Consider the following 18,956-nt stretch of genomic DNA (forward strand, 5'->3'; position numbering starts at 1 on the left):
TGAGGCTGTGCCATGACAGGCAGCCTAGATTAGGAGTAGGCCTGGTTTTCCAGGGTAACATGATTATCAGGCTACCTGGAGCCAGCCAATCAATATGCACCCAGTAAGGAAAAGGGAACCTATCAGGGGAAAGCCGAAAAGCCCGCGAACGAGCAAGTTTGAAAAAAAGCCTGTGAAGGTTTGAGCCAATAAGATTACTTTGCAAACATGTAACCAATCCACTTAAGCCAGCTACCAACTGCTTATGCACACCTTATAAATTGGGTAACAGCTCCGGCTCAGCGCTTTCTGACCCTGCACCACTGCATTGGTTGCGGCAGTAAGCCCTGACTCGAGTCAGCAATAAACTTCCCTTTTTTTGCGAGTTGCATTGTCTTGGAAGCCCTCTCTCTTCCCGCTTGGGGATTCGGACATCGGGCATGACATTTGGGGGCTTGTCCGGGATCCCTTGACCGGGGAAGGAGAACACTTTCAGGACAGAGGGGAAGGATAAATAATAGCACTGCTGCTCAGGCAGTTCAGGAAAGTCCAGTGTAAAATCCGAGGCCCTGCTGAGAAGCAGGAAGGTATCTGGTGCAGGAGAAAGCTTTCTATAAAGGGGGAATGGATTGGACGTTCCAGCCGGCGCAAGACCGAGGCCAGCGAGCGCACTGGAAGGCAGCTGGCTCTGCGGGAAGGAGAGTTCCTCTCCTGATCCCGAGTCTGGTGAGCAGTGGACGCCATTCAGTAAGGTAAACATTGTACCGGGGGACAAGAAAATTCAGGGGGCCCAAAAACCCAGCGCTGTGTCGTCGGCCGACGTTTATCTGTCCGTGTGTTTGTCTTCGGCTCTCCGTGTTTGTGTGTGTGCTGGCATTGTCTCTGGTCTCCCTTTTCTGGAAGCCCAGGGAAAAGTCCTGTAACGCCTGGGTGTCTGTAGGTGGCAGGAGACATCTGTAAGTCCACCCCTTTTGCCCCCCTTTCCCACCTCCTCCTCCTTCTTTCAACCTGGCTTCCTTTCCTCCTTTTGAAATCTTTGAAGACATCTGAAGTTTTGTGTCTCTATAGAAGGTTTTCTGAGAGACTGTATTCTTGTATTTAAGGGAGTATCTGATGAGGACTGCCAGGTTTATATGTGTGTGTTTTAACTCTGTTCTGTGTTGTGATTTGTGACGGCCATTTTGCTTTGTCTGGCCACCATTTAGACCTGCCGCCATTTTGTTAGAACTTGATTTTCTTTTCCTGTGCCGTGAGACCACGGCTCTCAGGAACACTTATCTAGACCATCTCTAACTCCTGAGACTGAGAGAAAAAGGAAAAAAGCCTTTAAAAGTGTTATTTATTTCAACTTTTTTTATAAACTAGTAAACTTTATATTGTAATATCTAATTCATGACCAAACTTAGAAAATGAAGCTAGCTCTTGCACTGTGTCTGTCTAAATATGTTTTGGTATGTCTTTGTCTCTGGAAAATATTTTTTAGGTTAATTTGTAAATGAGCTCTATTTAATTGGCTTAAAAAAAGGGGTAAGCGCTTACAAATCAAATAATTCTAAATTAAACAATAAATTCCAGGTTTAGGTAAACTGGGAAAATTCAGTACTAAATACCTGATATTAATGTTTGTTGACCTATCTAATATAGACATGTCTTAGAGTAATTAATATCAAGTAGAATATTTTCATTGTACCTAGGTTTAATATAAGTTAAATATTATACCTATTACAAGTTTGTCAACAAGGAAATTACCTCGAGTGAAAAAAACTTCTAAAAAATGTAAATGAGGTATGAGTTTGTATATAAACTCTATTAAGAATAATTATTCTTTAAGAATATCTGTCTACAATGGTCTCCCCAGATTGGCGTAACTTGAATTTCTAAGGGTTGTGTTAAACTAAGTATTGGAAGTCTATTAAATAATTAGGTCATTTCCAAATGAAATAAGATTTTGAAACATTTGCTACTAAACACTGATTTCCTTTTACAGAAAAACTAAAGAGATTTGGGACTATAAATGAATAATGCTCCATGCCATCCTAAAATGTTTTAAGAAAGCAAGAGTTTTAGAAATTATCACTGGTATTTATGCTCACCAATCTATAAAATGCTAATATAAAAGTTAGCTCTTGATTGCTAAAGGAAAGCAGGAAGTGTGCTTTCAGTAAAGTATGAAAAAATAGTAAAAAGAGTTATGCACGATCAGGATTTTCTAAAATTGGATTACAATTAGTTAGATAAGTGGATTTTGTTAGGAATGACATGGTTGTAAGAAAACTGCTTAAGAGCCAATTAGGTCCAAGATAGCTGAGCTGATGTTCACTAGACCTTGAGCCTTGGTATTTATGCCCATTGTGACATATCAACAAGCTAAATGATACACCCATCAACATTGACTAAATCTGACCAAATGTTCTAAAGCTTTTAATTGATCTTTTCGATAAAACTTCCTAAATCGAATTCTTTTGAAGTTCCTTTGACATCTAGTTAACTTTGGGGTGTTTCAGAGGGCCCCTGAAACATCCCAAAGAGGGATATTAAACTGTTTATTTGGTTGGTTAAATTACATGAAAAATTATCAAATGAGTAATAAATCCGCTCATGTTATAATGTATGAAAAATTACTAATACAGATATCCTAGAAAGTATATGGAGTTCTTAACATTTTGATACGTCTTGGTATTCTAATGAAAAACCTGATGGCTTCACAAAAGTTAACAAAGGACTGAATGAACCAGCGAATATGCTTATAATTTTTATGGTTTCTATCTGAGAAATTACAGGTTTAAATCATGTGTTTTCCGGGAATAGGAAAAACCTTCCTCTCAAACTAGTTATAAAAATAATTTGGTAAAATTACACGTTATAAACAAAACAATTATATTTTCTCTCTATCTGACTCCTCCAGAAATTTGAAACTCTTAGGTTTCCAGTAAGTTTATCAAATGAGCTAAGAAGGTTATCTCACTAACAGGTACAAAAATCTCAAGGAATTTTTGAGACCTTAAAAAGAAAAGAGTTCACCTAGATTTGTTAGGCAAAATCTGTGATAAGCCTTTGGTGTGAGTTTCCCAGCCCTGTTTTATATTAAAAGTTCAGTCTGAGATCCAATAAGTGTTTCAGCAAAATAAAAAGTCTATGATCAATTATGGTTATATAAATCATCAGACCAAAACCAGTGAAAACAGACCTATTTTGCAAGCAAACTAGCCTTAATTTGGTGGTACTTGATAAAAATGAGGGTAACTTTAGGGAGAAAAAGATATTTCAAAAAAATGTTAAATCCCAGTTTGTCAATGGATGTCTGCATGTAGTAAGACTCATTTCTCAGATAGTTCTTTGCTGTTATGTGATATTAATGTGAAAGTTTGTTTCTGAAGCTTATCTCAGTAATCTATCTTTGGATGAAGATCAGATGCCTCATGACCTGCAACCAGGACTGGAAAAAGACATAATTTAAGAGACTGTCTCCAACCTGGATGGAAGGACTTTTTATCAGGTACTCTTAACTAGCTCATGCACAATGAAACTGAAGAGAAATTAACTCTTAGATTAATTCCCACTTCCAAAGGCCCCTACACTGGATTGGTCTATAGAGAAGACAGCTGACCTGATCTCACCTTAAAATGATGCTCAAACAAGAGAAACTACACTACACCAGGATGAGAAGACAGCAACATCAGAGGTAGAGAGCTTGCCCAAGATGCTGGATCTGCTTCGTATGATCATTTATAACATTTTCTTGACTTCTTAGACCTTTGCATATAAATCAAATGCTTTTCTATCATAGGCCTGATTCTATGCCAGTTTTAGAAATCAATCCAATTGTTGGGTTTATGGCCAATTACCTGTTTCTAGTTCTGGGTTACCTTGGTAAATTTCTCCACTACAAGACTCTAACTGGTTGGCCCTGAGGAAATTTACTTAAAAAAAATTATAGTCATATTCAGGTCACTGTGATACTACCAGATGAGATCCCCTCACTGGGCCAATTAATAATGCCTACTCTGACTCTGGCCATAAATTTGAGCCTTTTTCTATTCCTCAAGCTCAATCAGAGCAACAAAAAAGTTTCAACAAAGGAAAAAGAAATCTCCCACAATTATAAGATGGATTTATATAGATAACACCAGGCTATGGTAATTTAGGTTTAAAGTCTCCTCTGTATTGAAAACAATTATATCATGCTAAGGATAATCAGTCTAGTAACACTAGAAAACTGGGCTATGTGCCTTATAGATGGTGGTGCCAATGTATAATTTCCCTGAAAGATAAAGATTCATACAGAGTAGACTAAGTCAGACGACCTGGGATATACTGGGCTACATCTAATGGAAGCTCTTAAGTCTTACTTGTGACTTTACTAGTACTGCTGGCTATGTTCTTTGTATTTCACCTGTTTTACAAAGCTGCTATTTCTTACAGTGCCAAATGTGTGACTGAGGCCTCTGATAAAATAATATATAGTTCCCTGTGAGATTGATGATGATGGCAGTGTAACTCTAGATATGAGAAAAAGCAACAAGAGGGAATGTTTTCCTGGACCAAGAGGCTAGTAAGACAGGTGGTCCAGAGAATTTTGGATACTGTTTTATGGCCTAGTCCAGTAACAGCACATTGAGTGGCCTGTCAACAAAATCTTTGCCAAACCTGAGAATGGATATTCTCAGCACCGTGGGATAAAATGGTCATGAAATGCCCCCCTCAAAATCATGGTCAAGTTTATGAGCAAAAAGGGGCTCTGCAAACTGAAGATTGACACCTGCCATCTACATCTACAGAGATTATATCATGGCCACTGCAACTGCTGACTTTCAACAGCCCTGAAAGGAGTTCAGGGTGAAGATCAGGAATAAGGCGCTCCGTGCTCTGGGAAAAACTGGCAGAACAGGCCTTCAGATAGTTAGATCTTTTCAGGAGATTTTATGAGTCCCAATTCTTGCATCTTCTCATACCTAGAGAAACACTGACATCATTAATGGTGCCATCTGCTTTGGCTATTAAGGAAAAATTTTACAATTAAAAGTCAAAATAGAGTACTCAGTTATGGTTCAGACATCCTGAGAAATAACCAGGTGTTACTATGGGTGTAATTTCAGATTAGACATTGTATTGCTAAACACTTGAGTTTTCTGAGTCATGTCAGGATTAGATGCCACCATTCTCAAAACAATGTCTGCTGGAAGCTAGTAACTTCTACCTTACTTTTTATAAAACTAGGCAACTGGCCACCTGGCTACAAGTCTCCCTGAAGTGCCAGGTCCAGACTGGGTTTCAGGCCTATTCTTCTAAAAGAAAGAGATTTACTTTGTCTATTAAAACTCCAGTTATCCCTCCTCTAGCTACTACTAACTGGGTATGTTACAACAAAATGGCAGACCAAGGGATTGAGATTTTAATCATACAAGGCTCAAATCTAGGACTTGGAACTCAGGAATACTTCCAATTCAGTGTCTCTTCTCCAGGCTGAGGCAGTCCTATGCCCCATTTTGACAAGAGATTATCACAGTCATAGTTGCCCTGTTCCCTGAATTAAAGCTGAGCAGGACTCTGTGGGGTGGCGACTCTGGAGTACAGACCTGCTGTACTGTAAAATATAGGCTTTATTCAGCCTCCTTGACCTTCCTTGAGTTCCAAAGGGTAGATTCAAACAATTGCTAATCAGGGAAGAGAAAAAATACAGAAACAGAGGGAAAACAATCAAATGGTGGTAGAGCCTTGAGACGGTCCTGGTTCTTACTCAAAGAAATATGCATAACAATGTCTTTTGAGCTCTTCTACAGACTTCTACAGTTCTTCTACAGTTCTTCTACCAGGTGAAAGATGGTAACTTCAGACTAAACACAAGATTCCTAGAACACAGCTCTGTTGCTTGACCACCAGCCAATCACCCCAAATGTTGCCTCCTGTTTCTGGGGACCAGTGATGACCATCCTGTTAGGTCTCCTGTTTGGCCCCTGTCTATTTTATCTCTGAGAGGCGCCAACAGTTTCAAACTAAGTTGCTGTTATTACAAGAGTAAAAGCTGGTTTCAGATATAAAACACCCCAACTTAGGTCAGGTATAGAGAGACTTCTGCTCTGCTAGGCAGGCCTACGCCCAGGCACAGCAGGAAGAAGTTACAGAAGAAAGAGACCTCCGCCCCAATTCCCAAAAAGCATCTTGAGTATGAAGTCTCTCAAGGGAGAGTTGTTAGGGAAAACACACTGCCTGTCCGTCCACCTAATGTTACTCAGATCTCAATATTCGACTGCCCCCACAGATGATATAGAAGACCCATGATTGGGCCTTCCACAGAAACAAGACAGGGGGGAATGTGAGGCTGTGCCATGACAGGCAGCCTAGATTAGCAGTAGGCCTGGTTTTCCAGGGTAACATGATTATCAGGCTAACTGGAGCAAGCCAATCAATATGCACCCAGTAAGGAAAAGGGAACCTATCAGGGGAAAGCCGAAAAGCCCGCGAACGAGCAAGTTTGAAAAAAAGCCTGTGAAGGTTTGAGCCAATAAGATTACTTTGCAAACATGTAACCAATCCACTTAAGCCAGCTACCAACTGCTTATGCACACCTTATAAATTGGGTAACAGCTCGGGCTCAGTGCTTTCTGACCCTGCACCACTGCATTGGTTGCGGTAGTAAGCCCTGACTCGAGTCAGCAATAAACTTCCCTTTTTTTGCGAATTGCATTGTCTTGGAAGCCTTCTCTCTTCCCGCTCGGGGATTCGGACATCGGGCATAACAGGAGTACCTGTCAGAGTCTCCTGCCCATTCATTTTAGAGATCTACTTACAGTTAATATATGGTACATTGCCCTATCTTATAGTTTTGGAATAGGACAATCACTTCTCAAGCTTTCAGTGTAAGAAATTTAACAGGAATTGGGGCTTTAGAAACCAAGAGTTAACCTTTTCAATCACCGGAAATCCTTCTTAGTTACAGTCTTTAGCATGAAAGCCCCTGCTATTAGCTCAACTAGTTGTTCTTCCTTTGAGACATCTCTGGAAGCTCAGCACTTATATGTGAAAACTTTTGTTCTTACTCTGAAAGCTGAGCATGAGGTTGGATGACATGCCGTAAGTGTAGAAACAGAAGCAGTCTTCCTAATTTGGTGCAGTGTTGGAGTCCTCTAGTTGTGACATGAGATGAAAATTCCATTCTCCAGAATTCTTTCAAAGTAGCACTTGGTGGGACTATTTCATTATGCTACCTGGGGTAGGGAAGACAGCTCAAAAACACATGCTCAGTTGCACATGATGGTTGCTAGACTGTCTTTGGGAGGGTAGGCCTTATCAACTAGAGCCCCCTAGGTTTCACTGGAAATTGTGATGGGTTTAGGATTGTGAATTTGAGGATAGAAACCAAGCAGAGGTAAGTAAGAGGAGACGTATTTGAAGTGGGAGGGAGAAAGAAACCTTGGATAAAACACTAGAGCCATCAAAGACAGGGCAGGACTGGGGAATGAGTATGCAAGATAGATCCATTGTAGTGGGGAGCCAAGTGTGGATTTTGGAGAACAGATATATTGAGACTTCCACCAATGTTTTATTTTGAAAAGGACCAAACTTTTAGAAAAGTTGCAAAATAGTACAATGTAGTATATCCACTGCATCTACATGTATAGAGACAAAGAGTACATTTTATAAAAGTATGTATTCACAAATTTTGTATATAGTTAGATTAAAAAGTAGATACAGAGAGAAATATATATATATATACTTTTCTGAAACATTTGAAAATTGTAGGTAGACATCATGAAACTTCACCACAAAATACTTCTGTATGTGTCTCCTAAGAATGAAACCATTTTCCTATGTGACCACAGTATAATTATTCCACTCGGGAATTTAAACTTGATACAATAAAATATCTAATATTCAGTACACACAAACACTTCCCCCATTATCCCAAAAACATCCTTCTAAATCTCCAATTTAAAGGGGATTTAAAAATTGTTTGCTGTGTTCAACATAAATGCCTTTCCATGTTCCCTATGAAATCACCAAAAACAACCACATTTCTTGTTAATATTTTTATGCCAGTAATTTATTTGGGGGAACTTGCAGATGTTGCATATCCAGATTGGCAGGGGATAAAAACAAACCACAGCAGGTGCCAGAGAAGAGGCTGGTGTACGCTGACTACAACTGAGACAAGAATTTGGAGGAAAGGAAATATAACAAACTTAAAACCACTGTTCTGTTCCTGGGGTGCTACCCCATTCCTCTGACCCCATGTCTTCTAATCTGTATGTGATCAGTCTCTTACAGTGCTTGCTTCCCAGATCCTATCATGACACAAAACTTCATTTTTTTCTTTTTAATAGATTTTATTTTTTAGTGCAGTTTTATATTTACAGAAAAATTGAGAAACTAGGACAGAGAGATCCCATATAGCCTTTCACCCCTATACACAGTTTCTCTAATTATTAACATCTTACACTAGTACATTTTTTACAACAACGAACCAATATTGACGGATTACTATTAATGAAGTCTGTACTTTATTTACTTTATTTAGACTTCTTTGTTTTTTAACCTAACGTCCTTTTTCTGTTGTAAGATCCCATCTGGGATATGAAACTGCATTTAGTTGTTATTTCTCCTTAGGCTCCTTAGATGATGCCAGAGTCTCAGACTTCTCTTGTTTTTGATATTCTTGACAGGTTTTTACTCACAGGTCTTGTGATAACTTAATCTCTGTATATAGCTTGGCAGAGCACCACAATAAATATTATTTTGAATTAATTATTACCTTTGATACTGGGTGAAAGTCAGATCCTGTCTGAAGTAACCACATGATAAGGATGATAAAGTTATTTCAGGAGACTTCTTTGTGTATAGGTCATATAATGAGTACTCATTGATTATATATGGGCTGTAGAGTTCATGGCATTCATTGGGATGGTATTCTTTGGGTGGTTTGAGTCAATGAAGCTCCAGACACAAATATCAACTGAGAAGACGAAACCAATCCACAGGTGCCTTTTCCTCTGAAAACCTATGTTCTTACAGACTACACAGAGCAGATGGTCTATGTTTTTCTCTTTATCTTTGCAAGCATCTTGGGGTAATTTGTTGCCATGCGCACTATCTTTACTAAACAAGTATTTCCGTTTTCCTTTGTTTTTTTACTTTTTTCAAATTAAAGTATAATTTACATATAGTGATAAGCACAGATCTTATGTATACAGTTCAAAATGTTTTGACAAATGCATGCTGTTCTATGCTTAGTTGCTCAGTCTTAGTTGCTTAGCCTGCCAGGCTCCTCTGTCTGTGGGGATTCTCCAGGCAAGAATACTGGAGTGGGTTGCCGTGCCCTCCTCCAGGGGATCTTCCCAACCCAGGGATTGAACCCAGGTCCCCTGCATTGCAGACAGCTTTTTTACCATCTGAACCACCAGGGGTGCCCATGAGTTCTGGAGTGGGTAGCCTATCTCTTCTCCAGGGGATCTTCCCAACCCAGGAATCAAACCAGGGTTGCCTGCATTGCAGGCGGATTCTTCATCAGCTAAGCTACCACGAAAGCCTAATCTATCAAGACAGCCAGTATGTCCATCAGGGCAGAAGATGATCTCGTGCCCTTTTCAAGTCAATGCCTGCCCTTGAACCCCCAGAGGCAATCACTGGTTCAGTTGCTTTCACCATGATTAGATTTGCCTGTCTAGCACTTCACATAAATGGAATCTTACAGTTTGTACTCTTTTGTGTCTTGTTTCTTTAGCTTAGCACAATATTTTTGAGATTCATTCATGTTTTGTGTCCATCAAAAGTTTATTTCATTTTATTGCTGAGTAGTATTCATTGTATTGTATCAATACACACAATTTCTTTATCTACTTTTGTATGGATGGAAATTTGTTTCTCCTGAATTTTGGCTATTATGAATGAAGTTATGAATATTGGTTTATGGGTCTTTTTTGAGGACTTATGATGTTTCTCTTGATTGTAGAATATGTGCATTTTATGGTTGGTTTCTGTTTAATGTTATAAGAAAATATCAATCCATCTCCCAAAGTGGTTGGGCCATTTTATAATCTGTATTAGTTATCGGTTGTTGCTTAATAATATTACCATGAACCTAACAGCTTAAAGCAAAAACACATTTATTATCTCCCAGTTTCTGCGGGTCAGGAATTACAGCTTAGCTGATCATTTGCAAGGAAGGTTGCAATCAAGGTGCTGAATAAGACTAGTTTCTCATAGGGCGGCTCAGATGGAAAAGGACCTGCTTCCAGACTCATATGGTTGTCAGTAGAATTCATGTCCTTTTGGTTGTAGGATCGAGGGCTTCATTTTCTTGCTGACTTTTAGTTGCATGTTGCCCTCAGCTTCTAGAGACTGCTTGCAGTTCCTTATGTGGGGTTCCTTAAATGGTCAGCTGCTTTCTCAAGGCCAACTAAGGAGCAAGAGACCTCAGCAAGATGAGCGCTACAATCTTATACTATGTAATCAAGTAATCAAATACATTTAACCACGTCTATCCCATCTCCTTTGCCACATTCTATTGCCATATTCCATTACAAGTTCCACTCACCCTCAAGAGGATTGGGGCACACGGGGCAGGGATACTAAGGGGTAGGGATCACAGAGGGCCACCTTCAGAGTGTGTGGACTGCCTTCTCCCACCATAAATGAATGAGAGTTTCAGTTGCTTCCTATCTTTGCCAGCATTTGTGTTGCCTTCTTTTAAATTCGAGGCATTTTAGCTGTTGGAGAGTATGATTTTGAGTTTCCCTAATGTCTAATATACTAAACATTTCTCCATGTGCTTATTGGCCACTCGTATATCTTTCTTTGGCAAATGTCTTTTCAAGTATTTTGCGCATTTTAAAAAGTTGGGTTGTTTGTCTTTTTATTATTGAGTTGGAAGAGTTCTTTATACATTCTGTTCACAAAGATTCTCACAAATAGTACTGAAATTACTGAGCCTTTATTTGAAAAAAATCAGCCATTACTCCTATATCACACTACATAAAAATTAAGCTAATTGATAGACTATTATACCCATGAACTACAGAATACCCATCTTTTAAAAGGCACATAGATTTTCCAAGACAGACCGCAGGTTGGGCCATAATACAAGTCTGAATAAATCTCAAATGACTGAAATCAAACAGTATGTTTCTTGAGCTTAGCAGATTCAAATTAGAGGTCAATACAAAAATATCTAGAAAATGCTCAATTATTTTTGTGTACTTGTTTTTATCAATTCCTGTGAAGTGCATGCTATGATCACTAACTACAATTAAGGATTTGTCTATTTCTCCCTTAAGTTCTGTCAATTCTTATATCATGAATTTGAAGTTATATTTGACATGTGCATATTTAAAATTATGATATCTTCTTGAGTGATTCTTTTATCAATATGAAATATCCTTTTCATCTCCAGTAAAACTCCTTGTTCCTTTTTTTTTGTTTTTTTGTTTTATGTTCCTACTTCCTTTTTCAATATTTGTTTTTTATTTGGCTACATCGAGTCTTAGTTGTGGCACGCAGGATCTCTACTTGCAGTGTGCAAACTCTTAGCTGCAGCATGTGGGATCTAGTTCCCTGACAAGGGATTGAACCCAGGCCCCCTGCATTACTAGTACAGAGTCATAGCCCGTGGACCATCAGGAAGTCCCAGTCTACTTTCTTTTATATTAAAATAGAAGCTCTAACTTATGATTAATATTTTCATGGCATATTTATGTTCATCACTTTAACCTAGTTGTGTCTTTGTATGTAAAGTAAATCTCTTATATTACTTCCTTTGTGGCTCAGCTGGTAAAGAATCCACCTGCAATGTGGGACACCTGAGTTCAATCCCTGGGTTGGGAAGATCCCCTGAAGAAGGGGAAGGCTATCCACTCCAGTATTTTGGCCTGGAGAATTCCATGGACTGTATAGTCCATGGGATTGCAAAGAGTCAGACACGACTGAGCAACTTTCACTTTCACATATTAATAAAAAGCATATTGTCATGTCTTGCTTTTGTATCCTGCTTTTTAATTGGAGTGTATTTCTTTTTCAGTTATGTCTTTTTTTCACTTTTTGGAGATTTATTGCTCTGTGATTATAATATGTGCTCTGATGAACTAATATTATACAACTTTACATATAACGCAAGAATCTCACAATAATGATTGTATAGATTTGTAAATTAAAACTATAGTTTTTTCTTATCATAGAACACCATATATAGAATTGCACAAGTCTAAACTTATTGTATAAAAATAAAGTGAATGAAAAGAGATAACCTCTGTCTACACATTATTGTTTATCCTACATGTATTAATATATGCACTTTATCGCTTCTTCTACGAACTGGACATTGTGTGAGTGTTGTGCTCAGTTGCTAAGTCATGTCTGACTCTCTGCGATCCCATGGACTGTAGTCTGCCAGGCTCCTCTGTCCATGGGATTTCCCAGGCAAGAATACTGGAGTGGATTGCCATTTCCTTTTTCAGGGATCAAACCTGTGTTTCCTGCACTGGCAGATGGATTCTTCATCACTGAGCCACCAGGGAAGCCTGAACTTGACATCACTGAGCATCAAGCACAACTGTTAATAACTGCTCAGTCTTATGAAAGCATCTTTCAAAAGACAATATAAATGACCCTAATCTCAGAACAAACTTCTGGGAAAAAGAAGACAAAGAATTTATGTTAAGGATAACTGGCAATCCAGTGGTTAACACTCCATACTTCCAAGGCAGGGTGCACAGTTTCGATCACTGGTCAGGGAACTAAGAACCCACAAGCCTCTTGGTGTGGTCAAAAGATAAAAAAGAAAAAGTAAACTCTGTTAAATCCCCTTGTTTTTTCCCTTGTTTGATACATAAAATAGGTAAACAAGAGATAAAATTTTTCTCCTCAGACATTAAATCTCCCACATTTCTGGGTTATGCATGTATAGGTGTTGTCTGGTCCCTCAACAGCTTAGTCCTCACTGCCAACTGAAAAACTCTGGGACCAGGACTTGCTGGGCGGTCCAAAGGTTAAGACCCCGCTCTTCCAATGCAGGGGGCATGGGTTCCATCCCTGCTCGGGGAACTATGATCAGGGAGTACAGATGTCATAGATGAGGGGTCAGGGACTATAGATGTCATAGACGAGGCAACTCCCATTTGGCTGAGGACAATCCCCAGTCAACACTCACATTAGCTGGGGGATGACTGCCAGTAGAGAAAGGAGATTTAAGCAAAGCACCAACAGCACCCATCCACCTGACCCCATGGACTGTAGCCCACCAGGCTCCTCTGTCCTTAGAATTCTCTAGGCAAGGATACTGGAGTGGGTAGTCATTCCCTTCTCCAGGGGATCATCCCAACCCAGGGATCAAACCCCGGTCTCTTGCATTGCAGGCAGATTCTTTACCGTCTGAGCCACCAGGGAAGCCCCATTCATCTACCACAAGGGGCTAATTCTATCTCCATTCTTTATTTTTTGCACCCTTATATTTTAGTTGTTGGGGGCCACAGCATCATATATGAGCAGTTGGTTTGGTGCTTATACTGTATTTTGCAGGGAGGTTCCTGCAGTCTAGAATGTGCTAAGTCTGGAGTGTTCTGTTAATGCAATAAGATCCGTCTAATACAGATGTGTCCCACAGTAAAACCAGAGGGGCCCCAGGTCATGAGTTCATTGTTTCTCCTCTTTTGCCATAAAATGGATTCTTTGATCTGAGCCATTATTATGAGAGAAATCATGTCAATATATTGTTGTTGCTCAGTTGCTAAGTTGTGTCTGACTCTGGGATCCCATGAAGTGCAGCATGCCAGGCTCCTCTGTCCTCCAGTGTTCCCTGAACTTTGCTTAAATTCTTGTCCACTGGGTCAGTGATACCCAACCATCTCATCCTCTGCCTTCCCCTTCTCATCATGCCTTCAATCTTTCCCAGCATCAGGATCTTTTCCCATGAGTCAGTTCTTCACATCAGGTGGCCAAATAACTGGAATTCAGCTTCACCATCAGTCCTTCCAATGAACATTTAGGGTTGATTTCCTTTAGGATGGACTGGTCAGTATATTAGGCTTCCATAAATTGAGTTGTGGTGCTGGCAGAGGCACCGAGGGCCAGGAAGGCAAGCTCATAACCAGATTAGTCACCAGTTCTGATAAAGATGAATCACTGCCTCCTTTAAGGATGAATCACTATCTCCTCCTTCTCAATGTAATCAATCTGCCATCAAGTGGCAGACGGTCTTCTCAAAGAGTAATGCCTCATCAAAGGCTCAGTTTTGGTCTCTACAAATAGCAAGTTGGGAGTTCAGCAATGGCACCAACTAGTAATCTAGCTAGATCAGAACTGGTGAGGAGTCCATATTTTTGGACCCATGCAAGACTTTCATCCCTGCCACCATGACCTTTCTATCACAGGATCTTTGTGCTAGCTGATACCACAAATTATCTTGTTTACCTGGTGCCTGAGGACCTCTGCTGTGGTAGATGCTCTTTGGTGAAAATGAACATGAGACACAAAAATAGAAGTGCTTTATTCTCATTCCCTTAGATCTATCCACATTCTGTTTTCCAATGACTTAACCACAGAATGTGGTGTTGAATCAAAATCCCATTGGTCCCCATTCTAACTGGAGTTTAGCCTGGTGCCAAGACTTTTAGCTTGGATTCTCTAGAAAACAGAGCCTGAGGGCTATGTGAGAGGAAAAAGGAGTGAAGACAAGGGAGTGGGCAGGGGAGGAGGGGAAACTAATACTGGGTTTGTTTGGAAGATCTTATGGAAAAACCCGAACAAACGTTTTGGTCAACCCAGTATAATAGTGTAGTACTAAACTGGCTACTTATCACCCTACCTGTCACCCCACTTATTTAACTTATATGCAGAGTACATCATGAGAAATGCTGGGCTGGAGGAAGCACAAGCTGGAATCAAGATTGCTGGGAGAAATATCAAGGTAACCTCAGATATGCAGATGACACCACCCTTACGGCAGAAAGTGAAGAAGAACTAAAGAGCCTCTTGATGAAAGTGAAAGAGCAGAGTGAAAAAGTTGGCTTAAAGCTCAACATTCAGAAAACTAAGATCATGGCATCCCGTCCCATCACTTCATGGCAAATACATGGGGAAACAGTGGAAACAGTGGCTGACTTTGACTTTATTTTTTTGGGTTCCAAAATCACTGCAGATGGTGATTGCAGCCATGAAATTAAAAGATGCCTACTCCTTGGAAGGAAAATTATGACCAACCTACACAGCATATTAAAAAGTAGAGACATTACTTTGCCAACAAAGGTCCATCTAGTCAAGGCTAGTGGTCATGTATGGATGTGAGAGTTGGACTATAAAGGAAGCTAAGCACAGAAGAATTGATGCTTTTGAACTGTGATGCTGGAGAAGACTCTTGAGAGTCTCTTGGACTGCAAGGAGATCCAACCAGTCCATCCTAAAGGAGATCAGTCCTGGGTGTTCACTGGAAGGTCTGATGTTGAAGCAGAAACTCTAATACTTTGGCCACCTGATGTGGAGAGCTGACTCATTTGAAAAGACCCTGATTCTGGGAAAGATTGAGGGTAGGAGGAGAAGGGAAAGACAGAGGATGAGATGGCTGGATGGCATCTCTGACTCAATGGACGTGAGTTTGGGTAGGCTCCGGGAATTGTTGATAGACAGGGAGGCCTGGCGTGCTGCGGTTAATGGGGTCGCAAAGAGTCAGACACGACTGAGTAACTGAACTGAACTGAAACTGGCTACCCAGCTGACTGCTCATTGTTGTGGGCACATGCTAGGCATGGGGATACGCTAGAACAGACATAGATCTACCCTCATGGTCAGAGCTGGCTTTTGGGGCATGTAGACTATGCAGTTCTGTAACACTGCACGTTAGAAGGGCCTTGAGCTTGATTTAAAGCTCTGTTGTCACCATCTTGGAAGTCTCAATAATTTTCGAACAATAGGCTCTACATTTTCATTTGGCACTGAGCTCCATGAATTATGTTATCTGATCTTCTTAATATAAATTACAGTTTAGTACAGGAATTGATGACGTTTTCTCTCCTGAAGAGTGTGAACTGGTGGCATGGAGAGAAGGTTCTTATGGCAGGAGAACAGAACAAAGAGATGAAGAATAGCAGCATTCACAGTGCCTGCTGCTGGATGGATGACAAGATACATGGGTGCAGCAGCAGAGAATCTTTTTTTGGTCTTCTGCACTTTTTCCCCCTAATCATAAACCCTAAATAATTCAGGTAAACTGAGTAGGTTTCTATTTCTTGAAACCAAAAAGAATCTAAGAACATACATGTGGGAGGTGACTTAAATCATGGGAATGAAATAGAGCAAGAATAGAAGAGAGATGAAGATCTTCTAGGCCAGTGCTATCTTACACTACCCAGAAAGGAATGAACTTTCAAATTTTAATTTTTTGTGAAAAATAAATTTTTGGAAAGTAAAATATGGAAAAGCACTAGAAAAATGAAATGAAAACAAAAATGACACACCAAACACAAGGTCACACTTTTAAGTATTTCAAACAGACATAAAACTACATTTCGAAAAACAGAATTAAAACTAAAAATAACATAAAAGGAAAAAACTATAACAACTGCACTTCGTTCACTCAAAGTGTACAGATAGGTGATTAATATAGAGAATAGCTGCTGCTGCTGCTGCTGCTAAGTCGCTTCAGTCGTGTCCGACTCTGTGCGACCCCATAGACGGCAACCCACCAGGCTCCCCCGTCCCTGGGATTCTCCCGGCAAGAACACTGGAGTGGGTTGCCGTTTCCTTCTCCAATGCATGAAAGTGAAAAGTGAAAGGGAAGTAGCTGTTGTCTCAGACTCTTAGTGACCCCATGGACTGCAGCCTACCAGGCTCTTCCATCCATGGGATTTTCCAGGCAAGAGTACTGGAGTGGGTTGCCATTGCCTTCTCCAAGAGAACAGCTAATACACCCTTAATTTTCCATCATTCCACGGTCTAAACAAAAGGTTGGCAGTGAAGTGAGAATTTCTCATATTAAATACTATAACAATATTTAATATTTTAAGTCTGTTAATACTTAAAGTTTTTAACATGATAAATGAATGTGCTTCTTGCTCGTTAAGTCCTCTAATGTACCTTGGTTGCTGACAAGGCCACTAGCATAATGTATATTTAAATTGTTTCTATTTGGTTGTTGTTGTTGCTATTTTCCGTGTTTTTATTTTTATTTGTTGGCCATACTGTGGGGCAGGCAGGATCTTAGTTCCGTGATCAGGGATCGAACTCACACCCACTGCAGTGGAAGCGAGGAGTCTTAACTGCTGGACCACCACAGAAGTCCCTAAACTGTTTCTGTGTTGTATTTAAGAACACTAATAGCAGAGCAATCAGTCTCTTAAATGTATGTTTAAGGAAATGGAAGAAAAGACTTTACTTTTTTTTTTTTTTTGCCACAAGGCTTGCGGGATATTAGTTCTCCAAGGAGGGATAGAAACTGGGCCCTGGAAGCAAAAGTGCTGGGTCCTAACCACTGAGATTTTAAAGCAAATTCAGCAAGTTCAGACATTCATTCTTAACTTTTATTCCAAATGAAACAAATGATGCTTTATTTTAAAAATTCATTTTCAATTCTTCATCAGTAGACTGTTCCAAAGATTTATCCTATTACTTTAATAGTTACATTTAAATTATCTTTCAACGAAAGAAATAGATTCTGGATTCAAGAATTCCCTATGTGTGTTTATTTTCATAGAAAATAAAAATTCAAAATCTTTTCACAAATTCATAGTTTTTTTTTATATTTTATGTATAAGTGCCACTGAAATTTGATGGCCTTCTTGCTTCATCAGTCAGTTCATAGTTTTAGCACTTTGCTATGAAATATGGCTGTGAACTCAGCAGATGGGGAATTACACTTCTGAGCAAAGTTAATACAAGCACTCAGATCTTTAATTCTTTGGAATTACTTCTCTGGTTATTATTCAGTTTACTACTGTCATTGCTAACCCACTACTGATGTGTCTTTTCTTGACAAGACAGAAAAGGCTTATTTCACCATCTGTAATTTAGGGTTAAAAATAAATGACACAAATTTTGCTTCCCAACTTTAGCTCTGAATTTCAAAAACAGGCTTGATTAAAAACGAAAATGGCTGCAAAAATAAAATGACTATAAAAATAACTAGTTATATAAAAGGAAAAATTTACATTTCCACATATTTTTATTCACTTTTGGCTTACAGTTGACAAACTAACCTTAAAAATTTCACTCTTTCACTAATGTGGTCCTATAGCACATGACAAGGACACAGACCTACAATTCATGCCACTGACCTCCAACTTGCCACGCAAGTTGGAGAAATCTGAACCACTCTATACTCTGTTTAGCCAGAGTATAATGATCACGTGCTTGGATACAGCTGAAATGTTAAATTTCTATAAATGCTGTGAAGCATTTACTCTTTTTTTTTTCATGTTTATAGAATGCTAATTATATTTTTGTGACCCTCATGGACTGTAGTCCACCAGGCTCCTCTGTCCATGGAATACTGGAGTGGGTAGCCTTTCCCTTCTCCAGGGGATCATCCCAACTCAGGGATCGAACCCAGGTCTCCTGCATTGCAGGCGGATTCTTTACCGTCTTTACTCTTAACTTCCGTCCTTATCTCCTTGTGTACTAAACACAAGTAGTTTGCAGATTGGCACTGGTCCAAGAACGACACTTTAATCAGCACTGCTAGGAGAAAACTAGTAGAGGAGTTTATGAAGTAACAGAAGAGAGGAGGGGAACAAGGAGACTATGAATTTGTGGAAGACTAGGGAAGCTTTAAGAGGAAGTAGTTCACTGTGTTAACTGCAATAAAGGTCAAGTAGGTTGAGACCAAAAGGAAGCCATGAGTTGACAATTAGGACACTGGTGACCTTTGAAAGAGTGTTTTCAGTGGAGTGCTGGAGGCACCACTAGTAGGCTGAGGAGTTGCGAGAGAAGCACAAATGGGGACTACCCTTTCAAGAAGCTAGATGGGAAAGAAATGGAAACAGTGTGGTAGTTTACAAAGA

This window comes from Cervus canadensis, chromosome 9 (genome assembly GCF_019320065.1).
Source record: "Cervus canadensis isolate Bull #8, Minnesota chromosome 9, ASM1932006v1, whole genome shotgun sequence".
In the NCBI taxonomy this organism is placed as follows: Eukaryota; Metazoa; Chordata; class Mammalia; order Artiodactyla; family Cervidae; genus Cervus; species Cervus canadensis.